The sequence below is a fragment of the Felis catus genome, chromosome F1 (genome assembly GCF_018350175.1).
Source record: "Felis catus isolate Fca126 chromosome F1, F.catus_Fca126_mat1.0, whole genome shotgun sequence".
In the NCBI taxonomy this organism is placed as follows: domain Eukaryota; kingdom Metazoa; phylum Chordata; class Mammalia; order Carnivora; family Felidae; genus Felis; species Felis catus.
In genome coordinates this window covers 21,841,324-21,865,037 of record NC_058384.1, presented here as the reverse complement: position 1 = coordinate 21,865,037, position 23,714 = coordinate 21,841,324, and the positions used below count along the sequence as shown (strand labels likewise).

Here is a 23,714-nt window from a genome sequence, read left to right as displayed (position 1 = left end):
GCTTAGGGAAACTTGAGTAAAGTAGTTTCCAGTGAGAATCCAGCATGAGTTCCAAAAGAACCAGTCATGCTAAGTAAATCAGTTTTATTTCCGCTAGTGTTACTAGGTTGGTAGATAAGGGGATGCTATAAACACCATGTGGCTCCAGTGGCCTAGGTATTTGACTAGGTAAGCGACTGCTCGTGACCAACGATTATTGTGAGAGTAGGCTTCACCCCAACCTGATCATCCATTCTTTACTTCTTTATGGATTTTGTTTGTAATGGATGTTTTTTAAAGGTAAGTCCAGGCCACTACATCCATCCTTATAATAATTTCATCTTGTTGATTTGGGGTCTGTTCTTCCAGCTTGCTAAGTAAGTTCATTTGAAGTTTTATTAGCTTTCACCTCCAGCTTTGTGCCTGCCACCTACATATTCAATAATAAGGCTCCTCTTTTAGTGGAACACAAAGCCCCAGATGATTCCTTCTGGCTTATGAATCTATTTGATGGATGAGGTACTGATTGCCTTTCTTCACAGAAAGAACATGATTTGTTTCTTGCAAGTTATGTGACTTTGTGTAAGCTGCTGACTTCTCCAAACTCAGTTATCTCATCTGTAGAATAGGAATAATAGTATTATCTCAGAGTTCTTTTGGGGAGAGAGTAAATTATTGGCATAATATATGCATGCTAGTATATTATAGGAATTTAGTCGATAGGATGGTTATTATTAGATAGGATGTAAAGGTAGAGACAAGTGCCTTCACATGCATTAGGATATGGGAGCAGAATAGTGAGAAATTATTATATCAGTTAATATTTTGGCTCTGTTAACTATTCAAAATATTCATAGAAATCTAGGAAAATAGAAAAACAGACTTAGTATCTATCCCCAAGCTAATCTAAAGAATATTACCATCTACAAAGCAAATAATAAAAATGTCCATTACAGTCTTCTATTCCAGGTTCCAGGGAAATTCTTTTATGGTCATGATTTAATTTTTAATGTAAACATCTCTTTTCTATAGAGGGAATGTAATTTTTTAATGTTTCTTTATATATATATATATTTTTGAGGGGGGGGAGAGAGAGAGAGAGAGAGAGTGAGTGGAGGAGGGGCAGAGAGAGAGGGAGGCACAGAATCTGAGCAGGCTCCAGGCTCTGAGCTGTCAGCACAGAGCTGGATGCAGGGCTTGAACTCGTGAACCACGAGATCATGACCTGAGCCGAAGTCGGACACGTAACTGACTGAGCCACCCAGGCGCCCCATATAGAGGGAATATAGACATTCCATCCATGGGTAGATCAGTTGTTAAAATTATATTGTTTCCTGGCGTATCTGAGGAAATTAACCATACCATACACAATTATCATTCTTAATCATATCGATGGCCTTAATTATTAACATTGTATACACTTATTATGGTTTTCATTAATTTCCTTGTTCTTGGAATCAAGACTTCTAGTTAAAGTCTTGTAACTTTTAAATATACATATGAAAATTAATATTAAAACTACATTTAGATTCAAAGGCAAACATTGTTTTGCTTCAACCTAAGAGATGGAGAAAAAGAAAAGTTAAAATGGATGATTATAAGTTATAGATTTCACCTTCAGAAATTAATTTTCACATTTACCAAAATGATATATTCAAGGAGTGACTTGAATACATAAAAGTACATACATACATAATTTTATGTACAATACATACATAAAAGTATGTTTGGACATAAAGATAGGGACTGTAGATTATTATGTCAGATCATAGTGAAGTGCATTCACTTTGCCCCATTTCTCTGAATTCTTCATGTATTAGAGAACACTTAATCATCCAAACAGGGTTTTTGGCTTGGCTCACTCAGTTCTACAGCTTCCGTTTTCATCATCCTGTCTGTTAGAGAAGGCGTTTCAGACAGAAGTGCTTGCCCCGAGGCCAAGGAGGTTGTGTGGGCTCAAGTACCTGCACGTTCACTCTCAGTGAAAACACCTTGCTTCTGAAGAAGTTTATAATTAGTAACAGTTTGAAAGCTCTCACTCTAAATGGAGAGAAACCATTTAGGGATTAGTTTGGGTATGTGTAAGAAACAAGGAGGTGATGAAAGGTGTGTAGTGCCAAGTTCTGTTACAGGCACCTAATCTGATATTCCTTACATATAAGAAATTGTCTTTTCTTTTTGGTCCTTCCTTTTTCAGTGATGAAACTGACCCATCCCTTTGGAATGGGAAGTTTCTGGAGGGGGATTGGCTTATGAGAAAAGCAGGTTTGGTGTGTGAGATCATATCCTGTACCCAGTAAAGGAGGAGTTTACCCTCACACTCCTTTACTACAAACCAAACCAGTAGTTTTGCATGAAAACAATTTACTTTGCCCTTTGTGGGATTATTAGCCCTTTCTGTCTGTACTTAAGGATGGATACAATATTATCCTGTAAGGATGTTTGTAATAAAATTTGTCCTCTTGGTCATCAGGTAAGTAGTTTTCAAATTGTACAATTTTACCTCCAAGGCAATATGTGGCAATTCCTAGACACATTTTATTATCACACATGGTGGGGAGGGGTTATGTTACTGGCATCTAATGAGTAGAGGCCACAGATGCTACTAAATATTATAGGTTGCATAGGATAGCCCTCTATAGCAAAGATGTATCTGGTCCAAAATATCAATAGTGCGGAGGTTGAGAAATTGCATTAAATAAAAGTGTTTTGGGGATGGATGGTGGGCTATTTATGAGCACAGTCTGATAAGAAACTCATAGAGCAGCAAATAACATGAAATCCTTTCCACTTCAGGTGTTTGGTCTCCTGGGGAAGCAAACTAATAGTTTAAGCAATGTAGTACAGGCTTTGATAGAGGTATACAAAAGAAACTTTTACTGAGGAAAAAAAAATATTTAGCTTCAACTGAGAAGTTAGGAAGGCCTATTGTTAGTGACATTTTATGATAAAATGTGTGTAATATTTAGCTGCTCTCAGTTGCAAGTAGCAGAAAAATCTGTCAATAAAGGAGATTCACATAACTGGAAAGTCTAGCGGTAAAGTTAGCTTCAGTGTTGGTTTGTTTCAGCAGCTTAGTAATGTCATTATGGAAAGATGTGGTGTAACCTTCTGCCTTCCTGAAGGTCAAACTTCAGTTTAAAACCCATTCTCCTTCATGTTCATAAAATGGCTTACTAACTACACATCAGTTACAAGAGAAGACAGAATGTTAATTGTAGAATCCCCTGAGAAGAGTCGGGAAATATTTTTCACATAAATCTCACTTTATGTCTTACTGTCTCTAATTGCGTCACCTGAACTAGAAACTCCAGCTAGGGTGTAAAATCATGCTGATTAGCTAGAGCTGGCCAAACTCATACCATGGCACCAGGGAAGTTGGATATTTGGGGTGGCTATTGAAAGAAACAAAAGAGATGGTAGGAAAGCAACTACAATGACTACTATATGCGGGATGAACTTTCAAGGCAGAAGAAACAGCTTGGATAAAGACATATAGGAAAGAAAGAGTGCAGCCTGTTCAAACTGAATCTCGAAAGCAGTTGATATGTGGATGGAATCCAGGAGATATGGTGGGAAGTAGGAAGAAACAAAATTAGAAAGGAAGGCAGTGACAAATTTATAAAAGCATCTCAGTGCCATGATAAGGACATTATTCTGTAACCAATTCTGACCTGTTAAAGGATTTTAAGCAGAGGAAGGACATGATAGGAATTATGTTTTTAAAAAATTTCTTTGGTGGTGTTGAGAAGAATGGAAAGAAATGAAAAGGAAGTTGAAAGTGGAAGCAAAGGGAACCATAATTTGAGACAACTGGCTTAAATCTCCTATTTTATTTGTAATATAATAACAGTTATATGTTCTTGTTATGATGATTAAATTAGATGTGGAAAATGTGTAACACTTATCAGGTAATCAAAATATTAGTGATCATTTGTTCACATACTTTTGAGCACTGATTTGGTGTTTCATCTGTACTACTTACTATGTGAAGTAAATTACTATGTGAAATTAATTACCTTAAATGAGCCCATTTCCTCTTTAGTCCACCTTACATGATTATTAGCAGGACTAAGTGACATTATGTTTATAAAAAGGACAGTGTAACTGAAGGAGACCATAATAGCACAAGTCACTATAACTGTAATAAAGGAGATGACGAGGGCGCCTGACTAGCTTAGTTGGTAGAACATGTGACTCTTGATCTTGGCATTGAAAATTCAAGCCCCATGTTGGTTAGAGATTACTTAAACATAAAAGGATGAAGAGAGGTAGGGAAAGTGAAGATATACCTTAGAGAAAGAATCAACAGGGTTTGCTGATTGATATAGCAAGAAACCAGTTATGGCTCCTAGAGTTTTTGGTGTGAGCAACTGGGTAGATTGTGAGAACCAAGTTTTATTTCATGTTTTGAACATTTTAAATTTTAAATGTTGGTAAGATATATAAGTTGAGATATGTAAGTTGAGAAGTCAGGGAAGAAATTGGATACACAACTCTAGAGCTTAGTGATGTCTATACCAGGAATATAGATATGGGAGTTGACAACACATCTGTAGTAGTTACACCAAGGGAGCTCTGAGATAGGTTATGGAGAATGAGAGTACAGAAAGGGAAGGCATCAACAAGAGTGAAAAACCTGAAGAAGTCTACATTTAGGAGGTTGGTAAGAATGGTGGAATCAGCAAAAGAGACTGAGAAGTAAAAGCAATGAGTTAACAAAAAAATATCAAGAACATGTAAGTTCCTAAGAAGGAAGAAATGATCAGCTGTGTCAAGCTCTGCTGAGAGGCTAAGTAAGGTAAACACCAAATTCATTCATTTTAGCAGTATCTGGCCTCTTAACCCTTAACAAAAGCAGTGCCAATGGACTTCTGGAGGTGAATTCTAGACATAAATGGTCTGAGAAGTGAATGAGAAGAAAGGAACTGGATACAATATAAGTATACAATTCCTTTTTAAAAAAATTCTGGAAAGAATGAGAAAGATATCTCTTAAAAAAAAATACCACAAAGGAAAATTCTGAAATAGAGCTGAGAACTGAGATAGAATTTAAGGCAGAATGTAAATACCAGGAAGATTTTATTGTTGCTTTAGGATAGGAATTCTAAAACATAATTGCCTTTGATGGAAATGATACAGCTGGAGGGAAAGGGGCTAACTGAAGGAGCAAAGACCATAAGCAGTTGTGAATTCTCAGACCAGGGTATAGTGAGAGATAAGTTTTTGAGACGGGGATGGTTGCATTCTCCTTCAAAACAGGATGGGAAGAAGGAAAAGAGGGCACAGAGGCAGAAGGGTTTACAGGTTTAGAGAGGAAAATCAAGGAGTGCTGGTCTGATCAGCTTTAGGTATGGGTTTTTCTTCATTCACCTTGCCTGGCATTTGGGTCTTTTCCAATTGAAAACCTGTTTTCTTTTTAAAACATTGTTTTTAGAACTGTTTTAAGTTTACAACAAAATTGAGAGGAAAGTAGAGATTTCCCATGTATCTCTTGCACACACACAGGTCTAGCCTTCCATTATCAACATCATTCCCCACAATGGTACCTGTTTTGTTTTTTTGGTTTTTTTTTAATCAAGGATGGACCTACATTGACACATCATAATCACTCAATGTCTATAGTTTACCTTAGGATTCACTGTTTGCATTGTATATTCTATGGGTTTGGACAAAGTATATAATAACATATATCTGTTATTGTATCATACAGGCTATTTTCACTACCCTAAAAATCCTCTGTGCTCTGCCTATTCATCTCTCCCTGCCATACATTGCCCTACTGCCACCCCTGGCAACCACTGATCTTTTTACTGTGTTCATAGTTTTGTCTTTTTCATAATATCACAAAGTTGGAATTATGCAGTATGTAACCTTGTCAGATTGGCTTCTTTCACTTACTAATATGCATTTAAGTTTCCTTCGTGACTTTCCATGGCTTGATAACTCATTTTTTTAATGCTGAATAATCTTCCATTGTCTGGATGTACCACAGTTGATTTAAGCATTCACCTACTGAAGGACATCTTAATTGCTTCCTAGTGTTGGCAATAATGAATAAAGTTGCTATAAATGTACACGTGCAGGCTTTGGTGTGGACATAAGTTCAGTTCCTGTGGGTGAATTCCAAGGAGCATGCTTGCTGGATCACACAGCAAAAGTATGGTTTGGTTTTGAAAGAAACTGCCAAACTGCCTTCAAAAGCAGCTGTACTGGGGCTCAGTTGGTTAGGTGTTTGAGTTTGGCTCAGGTCATCATCTCACAGTTCATGAGTTCGAGCCCCGCATTGGACTCTGTGCTGACAGCTTGGAGCCTGGAGCCTGCTTCAAATTCTGTGTGTCTCTCTCTGCTCCTCCCCCACTTGTGCTCTGTCTCTTTCCCTCTCTTTCTCTCAAAAATAAGTAAGCTCTAAAAAAATTTAAAACACTTTTTTAGTGTACCATTTTGCATTCCCATCGGCAATGTATGAGAATTCCTGTTGGTTCACATCCTCACTAGCATTTGCTATTGATATAATGTTCTAGATTTTGGCCATTCTAATAGGTATGTACTGCTATCTCATTGTTTTAATTTCTGTTTTTCTGATGACCTGTGATGTGGACCATATTTTCATATGCTTATATATTTTTTCATGTGCTAATAAATCCTTGTATTATATTATAATAAACTTCTGTTGCATCTCATTTCTAATTCCCTATACACACACACACACACACACACACAAATTGTACACATTGTATTTATATATCTGTTTTGGTGAGGTTTCTGTTCAAGTCTTTGGCCCATTTTTTAATTGGGCTATTTGTTTTCTTATTGTTGAGTTTTAAAAGATCTTTTCATATTTTGGTAAGAGTTCTTTATTAGATGTGTTTTGCAAATACTTTCTCCTAATCTGTGGCTTATCTTCTAATTCTTTTCATATTGTCAGTTGCAGAGCAGAAGTTTTTAATTTTAATGAAGTCCAGCTTCATTATTCAAATATTTCTTTTCTGGATTAAGTCTTTGGTGTTGCATCTGGCAAGGCATCACCACACCCAAGTTCATAGGTTTTTTTTCCTGTTATCTTCCAGGAATTTTATAGTTTTGTGTTTTACAGTTAGATATAATCCATTTTGAGTTAATTTTTGTGAAGGGTATAAGGTCTGTATGTAGATTTGCTTTTTTTTTTTTTTTTTTAATGTGGATGACCACCATTTGTTGAAGAATCTATCCTTGTTCCATTGTATTGCCTTTGCTCCTTTTTCAAAGATCAGTTGACTTTATCTATGTGGATCTACTCTGGGCTTTCTATTCTGTTCTGTTGATGTATTTGGGTATTATTTTGCCAGTGCCACACTGTCATGATTATTGTAGCTTTATTTGTCTCATTTTCATACTGTTTGTTGTAGAAATGAAAAAAGATAACAATTTTTCCTTCAGTGCTTCCTTCACTAGTGTTTTTGAAGTGAGAAAGTAAAACTTCCTAATTATTATAATTGTAACTATATCTTCTTATAATGTTTTTTGTTTATAGTCCATTTTACCTAGAGGAGAACAGGTTTTTGTTAGTGCTTGTTTTTTCCATCTTTCCTTAAATATTATTGTTTTTTTTACCTATTTCCCTTACCCAGACTAAATTCTCAGATATTGTTAAGTTTGTATGTGTGAGAGCTTTGGTTCATCTATTTCCAATAAAATTGATATGTCAGTCTAGAATATACTAAAGTCATGGATAAAAACAGCAAACCTGGATTAGATACATGGATTTAATTATTGGTTCTGCCCCCATCCAGCTGAAAGGATATTACATTATATTTTTCTATAGAACTTGTATGTTATTTTGAATTGGGTATGACCCTTGTTGCTAATAAATCCTTGTATTATATTATAATAAACTTCTGTTGCATCCCATTTCTAATTCCCTTCTTTCTAGCTCAATGACTTACCCCATTGAAAATAGAATCTAATATCTATTTTAACTGTTGTTTCCATTTAGAAAACATTCCTCATTATCTGGAGATTATTAGAACCAGGTTAATATTTCAAAAACTAAGGAAATGATGATCAAAAGCAGTACCATATTGGGTTTCTTGTAAATATTGTTACTTATTTTTACATAATAACACCACTTTCTGTACAACAGTTTGTCTTTCAAGAAACATTTTTTTAGAATGCTCATTTATTTATTTTGAGAGAGAGAAAGAGACATTAATGTTCTTTAGACATTAATTAATAAACATGTTCTTCAACACCAGTCTAGAACTTTGGAAGAAAATTTGCATAATTTTTGGAGTGAATTTTCTGCTTTAATCTAATCTGAAATACAAGGGATGCAAATAGGGCATTACTATTTTATAGCTATGAAAGCAGTTGGAAAGCTATCTAGAGAGAAATGATTTCGTCACAACCAGAACTAGGTAAGTTCCCTGGGTCCAAGCAGCACTGGTCTGGAATAGAGATCCAGAGAGACCAGGGCTGAGTTTTCACTCCACTGTTTTCTGTGTGATCTTGAGTGGCTCACTTAACATGTCTGAATTTGAATGGTATTTTCTGAAAAGCAGAGATCATAGCGTCTGTCTTGGTCAGTAATTAGCAATGAAACACTAGCCTGAGAAATTCATAGTAAACTCAGAATAAATAGTAACTATTACAACTAACACTCCTATCACTATTAATCCAACTGCTGCTTCTATTAACTGGCATTTCAGGATATTTTGGTTAAAATGCATATTAAAGAACTTTTCATGGGGCACCTGGGTGGCTCAGTTGGTTGAGTGTCCGGCTCTTGATTTCATCTCAGGTCATGATCCTAGGGTCTTAGGATGAGCCCTGCATCAGGTTCTGTGATGAACGAGGATCCTGCTTAAGAGTCTCTCTCTCTCTCCCTCTGCCCTTTTCCCTTGCTTGTGTTCTCTCTCTCTCGCTCTCTCTCTCTAAAATAAAAAAGGGGGAGTTTTTCATGTTGATGATGACTGTAAGCATATTTCTAGATGTTACTTATCCATGAGAAAGACACGTCATTTTGTCTTCTAACTGATGCGATAAACTGTGAGCAAAAAGCTTAAAAAAACCTATCTTTGTAGCTAAAAACTGTCTTAAAAGCAGTGATTCTGTATTTGTACTTCCCAATTCCCCTAATTATTGTTATATACTCTAGACATGTAATATTGTACAAAGCATGGGTCTTTATTCTTTTAAATGTGTCTCTGGTTCAAATGCTTTAAGCAAGAAACACTAAAAAAACAGTACTGATTCTTATTCTCTTTTAATATTTATATGTCACCGTTTGGAGTCAGTTTTGGTTGCCTAGTAGATTAGATCGCCATTTAATGTAAATGCATAAAATATGACTAATAAACTGACTAGACTCTAGTGAAAGCTTAAGTAGCAATTTGAGCTAGTTAAAACACTTTCCTCCCAGGATTCATAACAGTTATTATTTAAGCAATGAGCCTTTAATTTATTTTTCCTCCTATCTGGAAGGTTCTCTTCTGTACCCAGTTAACCTCTGTTTCTCTTCAAGATCCCAGCTCAGATGCCACTTCCTTAAGGAACACTTAGCTGACCCTCTTCAGGCTAAGACAGTTTCCTTGTTAGGCTTTCTCATAGTATCGCATGTCTCTTCTAAGACACCTGGTAACTATTTGATTACTTGGTTGATTCCTGCCTCTTTGCTAGAACAAAGGCTCCACCAGGGCAGAGATTAACTTTCTTGACAAACAGTACATGATAAATAATATTTTTAAATATATAAATGGCATTTGACCCTTACACTGAAGCCAGGTATCTCTAATAAAAACTGTAGCATTAATCTTGGCCTCCAGAAAGATCTTCTTACTAAGGATGGTTCTTTATTTTAAAATGTGTCCCATTAGATTAGGGCTCACAGGACCAAGCCTTGGAAAGCAGAAATATAGGAATCCTCTTGGTGGTTGGGAATTATACTCTGAATTCAGAATCAGTGAATGTACGTCACCTACCTCATTCCACACTAAATATATAACCTCTAAAGCCACACTAGATATGAAGTAAGGGGGGAGAACACCTCAGAAAAAATATTTTTCTGACACACACATATAAAATACATTCCAATATTTGGGTCATTAGTAATTTTTGTTGTCACTGTTGAGGTTGTGTTGTTAGTCACTGTGATGCTTACTAAAAGAAATGTATTCCACCAACAAGGATTTGGTCCTTTGTTTTCTTTTATTTATTTATTTTAAGTTTATGTATTTATTTTGCATGCATGAGTGAGGGAGGGTCAGTGAGAGAGAGGGAGAGAGAGAATCTCAAGCAGGCTCCACTCTCAGAGTAGAGCCCGATGCGGGGCTCAGTTCCACAACTGTGAGATCATGACCTGAGCTGAAACCAAGAGTGAGCTGCTAAACCAATTGAGCTATCCAGGAGCCCTTGGTCCTGTGTCTTCTAATACACTGGGATAAATTTTAGGGGAGCCTGGGTGGCTCAATCTGTTAAGCACTCAACTCTTGATTTTGGCTCAGGTCATGATCTGCTGGTCTTCAAGTTTAAGGCCCACATCAGGCTCCGTGCTGACAGAGTGGAGCCTTCTTGGGATTCTCTCTCTGTCCCTCTCCTGATGTCTGTCTCTCTTTGTCAAAAATAAAAAAAAATAATATAGTCAGACGCATTTTAAAATTAAAAAATTGCTATGAGAAACAATTTCTCATAAACCCCTTCTAGGTTAAAGAAGAAAACATAAATCAAAACAGATAAATGAGTAAGTGAATCATTGTATTACCAAAGAATAATTATTATGTACATATTAACATGGTGTTGTCAATGAATGTTCATTGACATGAAAAATATAATGTTAAATGAAAATAATTAGGTTGAAGGTGGCTGGGTGACTCATTTGGTTAAATATCTGACTCTTGATTTTGGCTCAGGTCATGATCTCATGATTTGTGAGTTCGAGCCTGTGTTGGGCTCTGTGCTGGCAGTGTGGACCCTGCTTGGGATATTCTCTCTCTCCCCTCTTTATGCCTCTACCCCGCTTATGCTCACTCTCTCTCAAAATAAATAAATAAACTTAAAATAATAATAAAAATAATAATTAGGTTGTAAATTTAATATCCTATAAAATTTCAATCTTGTCAAATACATATTACAATGATTAAGAAAGACTGACAAGTAATGTTATTATTGGTTACTATTTTCTTCTTTGTACCTTTCTATAGTTGCCAAATTTATTAAATTAGCAACTAATGCACTTTAAAGCATATATAAAATAATGAATATTATTAACCTCTATTTCAGAAAGTCTTCCTCAGTTCATCTCAACACAATAAAAGTGAATTAACTTCTTAAACCTTTTCACATCCTTACCCCACAACTACTTCCCCCACATAGACTGCTCTTTATTCATGATCTATAAAATTCATCATTTCAAAAGTTACTATTAACTTTCCAAATGATATCCTTTAAAAATAATAACGATACTTAACTTCATAACTAAGATCCCCTTATAGTTTTAGCAATGGCATAGAGTATGGAAGATCAATGTTAGATTTTGTCATAGAAAAATCTTCCACAAAATAATTCATAATCTTTATAAGTGTTATCTGACATCTTAAAGTACTTATGATTTAGTTTCCTTAACCACTGAAGTCTAACTAGGAAGTTCAATAGTTTGCCACTGCATTTGCAATAAAATGCAAGTTCCTTACAATAACCTGTCTCTGCCTTCCTCGAAGACTCATTTCACACCCCTCTCCTTTTCGCTCCTGGTACTAGTTACCCTAGACTCTCTTCTGATCCTAAAATGGGCTCAAATTATTTTGCTTCTTGAGGTCTTAGGATTTGCTGTTCCCGATAAACAGTACCCTTTTATGTAGGTTTTTTCACATAGCTGGAGCTGTGCCGATATTCAAACATCACCTCTTACAGAGATTGCCTGTAATACATATCTTATTTGTTTCTTTCTTAGTTATTAGTATTTTGCTTAAATTTGGTACTGGTTTACACATTTAGCTGCTTGGTCTCCTCAATGGAAAGTGAGCTCTGTGAGAAAAGGGAATTTGTCTCTCTTGTTCATCTCTTTTTCCATAGTGGCAAGAATATTTGTTTATAGGGGCGCCTGGGTGGCTTGGTCGGTTAAGCGTCCGACTTCGGCTCAGGTCATGATCTCACGGTCCGTGAGTTCAAGCCCCGCGTGGGGCTCTGTGCTGACAGCTCAGAGCCTGGAGCCTGTTTCAGATTCTGTGTCTCGCTCTCTCTCTGCTCCTCCCCTGTTCATGCTCTGTCTCTCTCTGTCTCAAAAATAAATAAACGTTAAAAAAAAAATAAAAAAAAGAATATTTGTTTATATATATTTGAATATATAAATAAAGATAAATTGTTTTCCCATTCATTCCCCTACCCTCTAACACCCAGATTATAAAGAATTTGAATATAAAAAGTTGTTAGATTCAGATACAGATGAAGTTTAAATAGTTCCTGAAGTTTAGCCAAAGAATTTTCAGTTTCAAAAAGAATAAAACTGGATCAAAGTTCTCATAAAATAAATATAGGAGACAGATAAAATCTAACCATTAAAGCATATTTCCAAAGGTATTAGAAAGTCACCGGATTCCATAGGAACCCTAATAACTATTATAACAAATTTTTGCAATTAATTTTATACTTTTTTTTTTCAACGTTTTATTTTTTTTGGGGGGGGGGGGACAGAGAGAGACAGAGCATGAATGGGGGAGGGGCAGAGAGAGAGGGAGACACAGAATCGGAAACAGGCTCCAGGCTCTGAGCCATCAGCCCAGAGCCTGACGCGGGGCTCGAACTCCCGGACCGCGAGATCGTGACCTGGCTGAAGTCGGACGCTTAACCGACTGCGCCACCTAGGTGCCCCAATTTTATACTCTTTTATTACAGAGCCACATGGATAGATTATAGCAATAATTTTTTTCTTTATTGATTGAAACTATATTCATATTTAGAAATACTTCCTCCGTGCATTCTACATGTGTTTCTTTGTCTTACAATATCTACATGGACATGATTTACACCTATGCTGATGACCTATTTATGGCTCCTGTTTGGATATATCCTTTATTTTTCAGCTACATGGGTTTTTTCCATCACAATGGAAGCATTTGGTATTTTCCAATCTTTAATCTTCAAACATTTCTCTTTAAATTTCTCACAATTGCATAATTACATTGTGGGATGGCCCCATGACTCCATTTTATTGACACAGTAGAAAACACCTGACAAGGAGTATTCTCCGGGTCACTAAGATCCTTCTCTATGCTCGGTGACTCACAAGTAACATTTCAGACCCAAATACCAGTAAAGGAGAAGCTACCCAACCTGACTATAAAATTGTATTGCAGCTGTCTGCAATTGTCTTGGCTAAATTCCATTTTCCTTTTTATGCAAAATACATTAATTCTTAGTTTCCTATGACACTGCAGGTTTTGTGTCAACATGCTTTATAACATGATGACTTAATATATGTTGAAATACCTGTATGCCTAACTCTTTAACAGAGATCACCTTCCATGTTAACTATTCAAAAAGTTAAAAACAACAACAATACCTTTTTAGGGTGTCAATATTGGAAATTCCCATCAGAATTGGGAGTCAAGATGTAGCAGATGATTCTGTTGCCCCTGCCTTGCCCTATAAAAAATAATTTATACCATGAATTTCTTTTTGTTCTTTAGCAGAAATCAACATAATAAAGATTTAATAAAGTTTCAAAGTTTGGACAATAAAATCTTTGTCCAAAACAGAAGTGAACTTGACATTCTTATAAATAAATCTACCAAGATACATTTTTAACCCTTAAGCCTGAAAACTAGTTTAATATTCTTTTGTTAAATTACATCACACTTCTCCAAAATCCCTAGTTGCCCCAGAAATAAGACAAAGATAGGAAAGTACCCAGAACTTTAAATAAGGTAGGATTTATTAAAGAGTCTGGCAACAAGTTGATTAAACATGATGACACTGACCTTGGCCTAGAGTAAACACATTAAACTTCCCAAGCCTGTTGGAAATTGCCTAGGGAACCCAAGCCTCTTACCCTAAATTTGAGGAATATCCAGAGATTGAAGAGCATAAAAGGACTTGTGCCTCAATAGAAATAATTATAAAGATAACATAAAATGGTAGCTGGAAAAACAGTGAGTTCAAATATCATTAGAAATGAATCAGTTTAGAATGTGAACAATTTCCTGGTGTTTATAGAGAAATATTTCTCTAAAGCCCTTGGAACATAAATATGTATTGTGACTCTCCAGGAGAGGGCTGTAGTAAACTGATTTTTAGAAATGTGAACGACCATGGAACAATTTTGTCCCAGGACATTTCATGGGACTAATGCTTCAATGCATACCACTTAGTAAATCCTGCTGTACTATCAACTTTTGCTTATTCAGGTACTGATTGGCTAACTTTTAAGATATCCTCTCTTTGATTATTGTCTATTTTATGTTGCTAATCATGCCAATAAGTCATTTCAACTAAATTATAGTTAGGGAAAGGAAGAGATAAAATATAAAGCAGCATGTCTTGCTAATTATTTATAGCTCTAGGTTTTGGTTTTAACTTGGTGAATGGGACACTTATTTGAATGGCTGATTAGAAACTAGCCCTCCTCTTTCTAGCAATTTTTATTTTTTTTTCTTCAAAATGGTTTATTTTTTATAAATATAACTTATTGTCAAATTGGCTTACATACAACACCCAGTGCTCATCCCAACAAATGCCCTCCTCAATGCCCATCACTTATTTTCCCCTCTCCCCTGCAAGCCTAGCAATTTTTCATTCTCTCTCTCTTTCCCTCTGTCTGTCTGTGTCTCTCCCTCTCTCTCTTTGTCTCTCTCTCTTTTTTAGAATTGCCCCTCTCTTCTCCATTACAGCATGGGAGTTGTGCTCTTTCTACAGTAAGACCTTGCTTCCTGGCCATAGTTGTTAGATTGTAGGTGGCCACTTGACCCAACATGGGTCAAAAAGGTTTACGTATACAATAGGCAGCCAGATGTATAGTAATAAATATTATCCTTGTTATAAAAATGATCAGGACAAGAAGTAGAGACATGGAAATTATCACCCTCAACTGAGAAAGAAAGCAGAAAGAAAATCAAGAGAGAATGACTTTGACAGAGATAAGGGAAAACAACATTTCAATGAGGTGGGGTCAGATATACAACAGTGAAGTCAAGCCAAATGAAAACTGAAATTCACAGTGGTTGGGAAAGACACAATAGACATGCAATGCCAGCATTAGAGCATTCTATAGATAATTTTCCCATTTCTTTGAAACAAAAAATCTTAGTTTGTGGAGGCTATCTCCTGGCTTCTCCATAGGATTTCCAAAAATCCCATATTGGCTTGTCAGTAAGACGGGGTTGGAAATACCCAAAGGAGTCTATTTACATAAGTGACTGTTAGACCATCAGGAACAGAATTCATTCTAAAAGAAGGATGAGTCAGTCCCAAGTCAGAGGGTCAGTGTTCCAATGGCAAGGTAATTCTGAGTAAAGCTGGGGATGTGTCGCCGAGCTTGTCCTTTTATTTAACCCCCGCCCCCAGAAACCTGTGTGAGAGCCCTAAAAAAAGAGATAATAAAAATAAGAGATATGTTTAAGAACTTGAGGGGACAAGGAAACAGTTCTTTGGATCCTGTGTAAAAGAGTGTAGCAAAGCCGTGGAATAAGGGAAATGTTCCCTTGTGGTTGCTTTTGGAGCAGGTTGAGTTACGGACCAGGCACAATACCCAGAAAAGAGAAGATGCAGGAGAGAATATAAGCAACCAGAGACAACAGAAACCAAGAAGAGGAAGGAACAGCTTGTGGTATCTGTGCTAGCTATGAAGCACGAATGTGACAAACTCAGATGCTTTGAAGCATGAGTTAGGAAAATCTGGAGTTCCTGCATTTGTGGCTGAGAGACAGAGGCAGAAAAATGCTATTTCATTCCTATTTTTATGGTCTCTTTGTTTAATCTGGGAAAATGCTCCACTTGCTCTCTTTTAAAGCTCTACGTGTATAATTATCATCATAGAATCAACTTAAATGACAAAAAAAGAAGAGAACACTACCACTTCCACTTCACCCAGATCAAGACTCAGTTGATGTATTCTCTGAAAACTCTAAGGAAATTACACTCTGATAAAAAAAAAAAATTACTCACGTTGATGTACTTTATTTCAGTGTTGCACTGCTGCAAGTTTTATCTTCTCATTTAGCAGGTCCTTCAGAGCCTTTAGTGTTAAATCACATTGTCCCTTAGGTGTCCCTATGGCTAGTATTCTGGAAACAAATATTCAGTTCACATATTAAAGAATTTGTTATGTGTCAGTAACTTTTAAAGAGCTTTACACATATTGTCTGATTAATACCTTCAACAGCTCTGAAAAGAATGCATTGTTACATCCGTGTTAGAGATTGAGGATTAAAAAGTGAAAATTTTACCCAGTGCCATGAAGTTAATAAATAGCAGAGCAGAAATTTAAGCCGAATTCATGTAGCCCTTCATTGCTTTGCTACACTGCAAAGACGAGTCATTAAACGTGCCTCAGCTAAGTCAGAATTTCAATGTTGCTACACATTTTACTTTTTCACTGCTCAGAGATAAAATGCTTGATCATTCCCATTTATTGGAAGTATGAGATTCTCCACTTCATTCAAGGACACTACTTGGGAGATATTTCCACTGTTGAACCAGAACTGTGTCCCTTTCACTTTGTCCTATTTCGTGATAGCCTGAAATTTATCCTGTAATATCTGCATCGAAGCATTATTCACTGGGAGCTTTTTCTGAAGAAATCCTGAACTATGAATATTATTATGAGTTTTCTCATTTCCTCTCATGTTGCTTTTCAACAAGTTAGAGATAATATTATAATAATCGGTAATTGCAGGGCTTTGGATAAACCTCATGGCTATTATACCAACACCACACTAATAATATGTTTACATAATATAATGCATTTTTATTTTTGTGTAAAGAGAATTTTACTCTTCACACTATTCTATTTCTTCTCATTTTATGTGGACCTAGCAAAGGGCAAAGGTTTCAAAATAGCAAATTGTTAAACTTTAATAGTAGAGGCTACCCTTATTTACATGACTCAGTTGGGGAAATGTTTAGTATTACACCATACCCTGAAGGTTAATAAACCCGGGCTGGGTTAGACCAGGGAGGCAGGGGGAGGAGATGAATTCCAGAGTGAAGCAAGGAAATAGAGAAACAATGACATGAGAAATATTATCATCAGATTAGAAGATAATCTCTTTCCTTGCTTTCCAAAGAGGAAAAAGGAATGAAAGGAATATATGAATAACTGCAACCAGGAACAAAAAGTAGGGTGTGTAAATAGTATCTCAGAAGCCACGTTAACTGTGCAAAAGAGTAGGGAAAAATCAAGAAATAAGGAAATAGAGAAATTGGTGGGGGGGGGCGGTAGGAAGAAATCATAGCTGAACATACCTATTTTATTGTTAACAGATAATTTGATTTATTTTATTAAGTTTATTTTATTTATCTTATAAATAAAATAGTTTATTTTATTTATTTTATTTATTTTATTTTATTTTATTTATTTTAAAAAGCATTTTATGTATTTATTTTATAATGCTACTGGATTTCTTAGCATTAGTTACAGAATTTCCTGAGTGCTCTGAAAATAATGAGAACTACTGTATTCTTAGCATTTTTTAGATATGGCGAATATTCATTGTTCTTTGGGTGCCCAATATCTTGTTCTATTTCTAACAAGAGATTTGCTTTTAGAGAATTAACCTTTTTCCCCTTGGATACAATATGACCGGACAGTAATCAGCTTTACTGTCTCTAACCAAAGGTTGAGAATCTTTTGAACATTGAGCAAGTTATTTGGAGAGACTTCATTGTTTGGGCTGTGTTCTAGGTGCTCAGATTTTTAGATTTAACCCTTAATAACAATTAGGCATTTCACACAAATTGTACCCGTTAGATGCTTACATTGTAATTTGATCTTAAAGTGACAGAGTTGGACTTTTTTCATTCTATTGCTGATAATGTTCTAAACCAGAATTTTCTGTATTTCCAAGCTTTAGCCCTCCAAGATTTGCTTTGGTTTCTGAGTTTCCTTATAGATTTTGTGATCTCCCACTGGCTTTACAATACATTTCCATTGCTTAGTTTAAAAACCTGCTAATTATCCATGGGACTTTGACCCTCTTTCCTTATTTTAACCCCAGCGTCTTCATTCCTCACTGTCTCCTCAGAGATGGTTCTCATACTTAGCAACAAAGAACTTCAGCTGATACATAGAGTATAGTTTACCTGAAATCATGGTGGTTAAAGTGGTGTGTTAACATTTTGGAAAGAATTAAACCAGTAATGTGAAAAAAAAAATGCATGGAGAATGGCAGAGTAGTCAAGACTCTGGGAATATAATAAAGAGGATAAAGATTGTATGGCACATTAGCAATTTTTTCTTTAAAAAAGAAGGAAAAGGGACACCTAGATGGCTTAGTTGGTTGAGCATCCGACTCTTGATTTCAGCTCAAGTCATGATCTCACTGTGAGCTTAAGCCCTGTGTGGAGCTCAGAGGGGAGCACAGAGCCTGCATGGGATTCTCTCCTCTTCCTCTGTCTCTCTCCTGCTTTCTCTCTCTCTCAAAATAAATAAACTCAATAATTAAATAAATAAATAAAAGAAATACTGTATATAGATTCTGATAAAAATAATTTTGTATTTATATATCTAAATTTTCCCCTAATATGCTCCAACTTTTTGCTTCTGGTATCATTGCCTTAATTTGTTTTTTTTTTTTTTTTAATTTTTTTTTCAACGTTTATTTATTTTTGGGACAGAGAGAGACAGAGCATGAACGGGGGAGGGGCAGAGAGAGAGGGAGACACAGAATCAGAAACAGTCTCCAGGCTCTGAGCCATCAGCCCAGAGCCCGACGCGGGGCTTGAACTCACGGACCGCGAGATCGTGACCTGGCTGAAGTCGGACACTTAACCAACTGCGCCACCCAGGCGCCCCTCATTGCCTTAATTTGAATTCTTATCACTAAATGCCTTATTTATAGCTTCCTCTAGTCCAATGACACCATTAATCTATAACCACTCCTCTCTCTACCACTCCTAGCTCAAGGCTCACACTACACTACTTCCAGGATTCTTTCTATTGTATTGTTTGTATTAGTTCCCTGATCAAAAATTTTAAGTAACTCTCCATTGCCTTTGTAATAGATGTCTGTCTTACCAAAAAAAACCTTAATATGGTACGTATTCGCTTATTCCAATTTCATGCCTTGATACTTTCCCTAACATGCTTTCATTCTATCCCTTCAAAATTAATTGAAGTTACTTGATTTCATCTCATTTTCTCTAGATTCCTAGCTCTTCTCAACTCTTTATCTTTGGGTTGAAGTGAGATTCAGTTAATCTTATCATAACCATATTCATACCACAGACTGGTGGGATAAAGAAAAAAGGGAAGAAAGAGACAGAAAGAGAGAGAGAGAACAGAGTACCTAAATTCTACTACATCTGGGGCTCCTGGGTGGCTGAGTCGGTTGAGCATCCAAGTCTTGATTTCAGATCAAGTCATGATCCCTGGTTCGTGAGATCGAACCCTGCATTGGGCTCCATGCTGAGCATGGAGCCTGCTCAAGATTCTCTTTCTCTCTTTCTCTCTCTCCCTCCCTCCCTCTTCCCCACTTGCATGCTCTCTCTCTAAAATAAAATTAAAAAAAAAATTATACTACATGTAGGAGATAGAACTTCAAAGTAATATATGTAGATGTTGAATTTGCCCTCATCCAGTTTCAACATTCAATTCTAGAATTAACCATTGTTATATTTATTATAGAGTTATAAATTTATATATTAAGTTTTGTTTGAAACAGGCTTCATTCAGTGTAGTTATCTATGTCATGACTCCAAATTCTGTAATAATTTTCATCACCACCTATTAAATATCATAGAAAATTTATTAAATAAAATTATATTGAATGTCACTTTATTTTCAGATTACCAAGCTTCAAATCAAACTTAATAAGTATGCTCTTCGTCAATAGAAGAAAATTTGGTCAAATTTATTAGATTACTTTCCAATGTGCTACCAAACTAATCAAACAACTGAAAAGCCAATTAGTAAAAATTTCAATAGATACTACACTGTGGGCAATTAAAATTCTTAATAATTAATTGGCCAAAATAAATTTTCTAGAATTTCTTCACAGTATATAGTTTAGTGGTTATATGAATTTTACAGTTAGGCTAGTTGGACTTAAATTACATCCTAATCCTACTAAGAAATGACTTAGAACTTTGTGACTTAGTTTCCTCATTTTTAAAGTGGTAGAGTGCCTACCTGACATAATTATTATGAAGTTGAAATGAATGAATACACAGAGGATACTTGGAAAGGAGACTGGCACATAGTAAGCATTCAATAAATGGTATGTGTTTACTGTTACTTAAGTGAACATAATAAATATTTAGAACTTCTGGATATTTTCATTAACAAGATACTACTTAAAAGGCAACAAATAAAATATCTAGTTAAACCAAAGAAATGGGAAAAATCAATAGTTATCACAGGATAAATGGATAAAAATGAATTTAAAGAAATACTGTCTTTTAGTCTCAAGACTGAATATCCATCAGAAGGCAAAGTATCTCATTAGGTATGCAAATATTAAAGCTTATTTTGAAACTTTATTTGAACCAAAGATGAAACAATTGCCTAATCAATACATTTGAATAAACTCAGACAGTGTTGGAATGACCATAGGTCATATTGTGAGTAAAACATAAGGTGCATAGTCTTGATCTGTGATACCTTTGCCTGGCCTCCTAATCCAACCCAGCTCCTTGAATGAGATAACTCCTAAGATCCTATAGATCTCCCATTTCATTATGTCTTCTCATACTTTTCAGAAATTTCTTTTGTTTTTGGACTGTAGGATAATTTCTTGAGAATAATTTCTCTATCACATTAATTTTTGACACGCAATCTATTATTCACTGCCTCTTGTATTAAATCACACATTTAAAAATATTTTGATTGTAGTTGACAAACAATATTACATTTGTTTCAGTTTTCAACATAGTAATTCAACCTCTCTATATTAAATAACATGTTTTAGAAAAATACTTTCTTCTAATCTTCAGTTTTAGCTCATTTCCATCTCTGGACTGCATACAGACACTATCCTATCAAATATTGCTGAGAATATAAATCAGAAATGTTTAGCAGTGTTTTTCTTTTCTTCCAATAGGCCCATTTTAAAAGGTAGCTGTTCTTTTTCTGTGTTATCTCTTTCTAAACTGTGAATTTCAGTCGCTCTGTAATACCTGTGAAGGCTTGGAAGGAAAGTTGTTCTGTGACATGCCACAGCTTTCCCTCTCCAGCCTGTTTCTAACAAACATAGTTTAACCTCTGTAAGTTTGGGATTTAATAAAAGTTATGTTGAGATGAAGTTCGTGATTCTTCACTGTGTTTTTGATAGTATTTCTGCCATACGCACCATTTATTTTTACTTATAACTTAATTGACATACAAAGAAAATAGTTGGTTTTGCCAAACTCCAAAAGAATTTGACCAGATTTTATACTTATTTTTTTTTTGAGGGAGGGGGAGGGGGAGGGGAATGGGGATGGGAGGGGGATGGGAGGGGGAGGGGGAGGGAGGGGGGTTTCAAAAGCACAAAGGTTTTATAGGGATCATGGCCTTAGCTGATTGGCTGGGGAAGGGTTGTGGCCTCAGCCGATTGGCTGGGGAAGGATAGAACAATGGCTGCCAAGGTGTGGTTCCCAGATCAGCAATTATCAGTGTCACCTGGAACTTGTTAAAAATGCAAATGTTGGGCCTGGTGGTCACAGACCTACTAAATCAGAAACTCTGGGGGTGGGGCTCAGCAATCTGTGTTTGAACAAGTCTTCCAGGAGATTCTGATGCACCTGAAGTTTAAGAACCACTGTGTCTGAGGATCTCTAACATGTTTGGCCTCAGTGTATACAGAACATTTCTCACTGGTCACCTATTAACCATTGGCTGTCAGCCTTGCTGCGCTATATAAATCCTAGCACCAAACACCATCCCCAGAGACTCTGATTAATTGGTTTGGGGAGGGGTAAATGCTCCCACGTCATTCTAAGCCTGGACAGGATTGAGGGCTCCTGCCTCTGGCCCCTACCTGAGAGAAGCCCTCCCTCTTCTACTCACACTTTCCACGCCTCTCATACTCCCCTTCCTCCCACCTTAGACTTCGGAAGAATGCCTCAATCAGTAGCCTGCTTTCTTAGAAAACATAAGTTACTCAAGGGGAGGAGGCGTGGTCTGAGGTTTGAGTAGGAACCTCTTTCTGCGGTCATGTCAGGGACATACTCACTAGTCGGCCGGCCTAGGTCTACTCTTTCAGTAACCGTCAGTTTGTTCTCTGTATTCATCAGTCTGATTCTTCTTCTATATTCTAACCTCAATTTTAGCACTTAAGTTTCTTATGGCTTCTCAGAGACGTCACTTACCTCCTTACATTTTTTTATATGACCAGTCCCTTCATTTCTCTTTTATATACAATGAGACCTCTTTCTCTTATCCTTGGTATAAAACACTAGGTTAACCCCCATGTTATAGGCTCACATAGTATCCTTAACTTTTTCAGAGTGATTATTAAAATTATAATTCATGCATTTCTCTCAACATTTTCATTGAATGTCTATTATATGTGAAGCATTAATCTTGGTGGATTCAGCAAGGAATAAAACAGACATTATAGTGGGAAAGACAGACAATATGCTGGATAAATAAGCCAAATGTACGGTATATTTCTCAATGAGAAGAATTAGGGAGAAAAGGTATGAAATAGAGATGATTATAATTAATTATTTCCATAATTATTTGATGGATGCTTATCTTCCCCATGAGACTCAAATGCTGTGTCAGTTATATTCAGAGCCGTATCTCCAGGACTTGGAAGGACATGACTTGTAGTATGTACTCAGTAAATATTCACTGGATAAAGTGAAATGCATAGAGAAAAACATTTTGAAAACACTTGGAATCATTAACAGCATGATTGATATTTATTGTTTTGTTCGGCCAGCCAAGATGAGTATATTCCAAGGATAAATCTTGGAAGAGGTTCAGAAAGGGAGCAAGGAAAGGAATCAACATTAGTCGAGTCCTAGTAGGTGAAAGAGCAGACCTAGGCTGGCCGACTCCATTTTGTTCTGTATCCCCATCTTGTTCTGTATCCTCCTTCTTGAGTGACTATGTCCCCAACATGGCCACAGAAAGAAATTCCCACTCAAACCTCAGACCACGCCTCCTCCCCTTGAGTAACTTCCCACTCACCCGTTCAAACTTCCAGTTCAAACTTCCCGTTCAAACCACGCCTGGCGACCTGCGTAACGGGACTCTGACCCAATCGGCTAAGGCCATGACCATTACCCCACCAACCGCCCCTAGATCCCTATAAAACCTTTGTGCTCTTGAAACCCTCCCTCTTTCTCCGGCATCTCACTGCTGCCTCGGTGCAGGTAGGGGATTGAGATCGAGCTAGCTCGAATAAAGGCTCTTTGCTTTTGCATCGGACTCCGCTCCCTGGTGGCCTTTGGGGATCACAAATTCTGGGCATAACAGTAGGTTCTGGAACTGCCCTGGGTGCTTCATATTTACTATCACATTTAGTCCTTTAACAGCTGGAGCTGTTCTTTCATTTTAAAATGAAGGAGTGAAATTATTTTTTCAGTGGTTTATTAATGATTATCCTTTAACTAGATGA

At 36.4% G+C, this 23,714-nt stretch overlaps 1 long non-coding RNA gene across 2 annotated transcripts in view; it reads right to left on the bottom strand.

The window, feature by feature from the left end:
- The window catches only part of LOC109495614, a 38,072-nt gene extending 21,603 nt beyond the window's left edge, over positions 1–16,469 (bottom strand). Inside the window, exons 1-3 of one of the 2 annotated variants that reach the window (XR_002151133.3) lie at positions 16,322–16,469; positions 16,114–16,232; positions 13,514–13,596 (exon numbers count right to left, since the gene is read on the bottom strand). This is a non-coding gene — a long non-coding RNA (uncharacterized LOC109495614). Of the gene's footprint in view, positions 1–13,513; positions 13,597–16,113 lie in introns of both variants that reach the window. The other variant, XR_002151132.3, reaches the window with a different exon arrangement.
- Between the last annotated feature and the right edge of the window lie 7,245 nt (positions 16,470–23,714).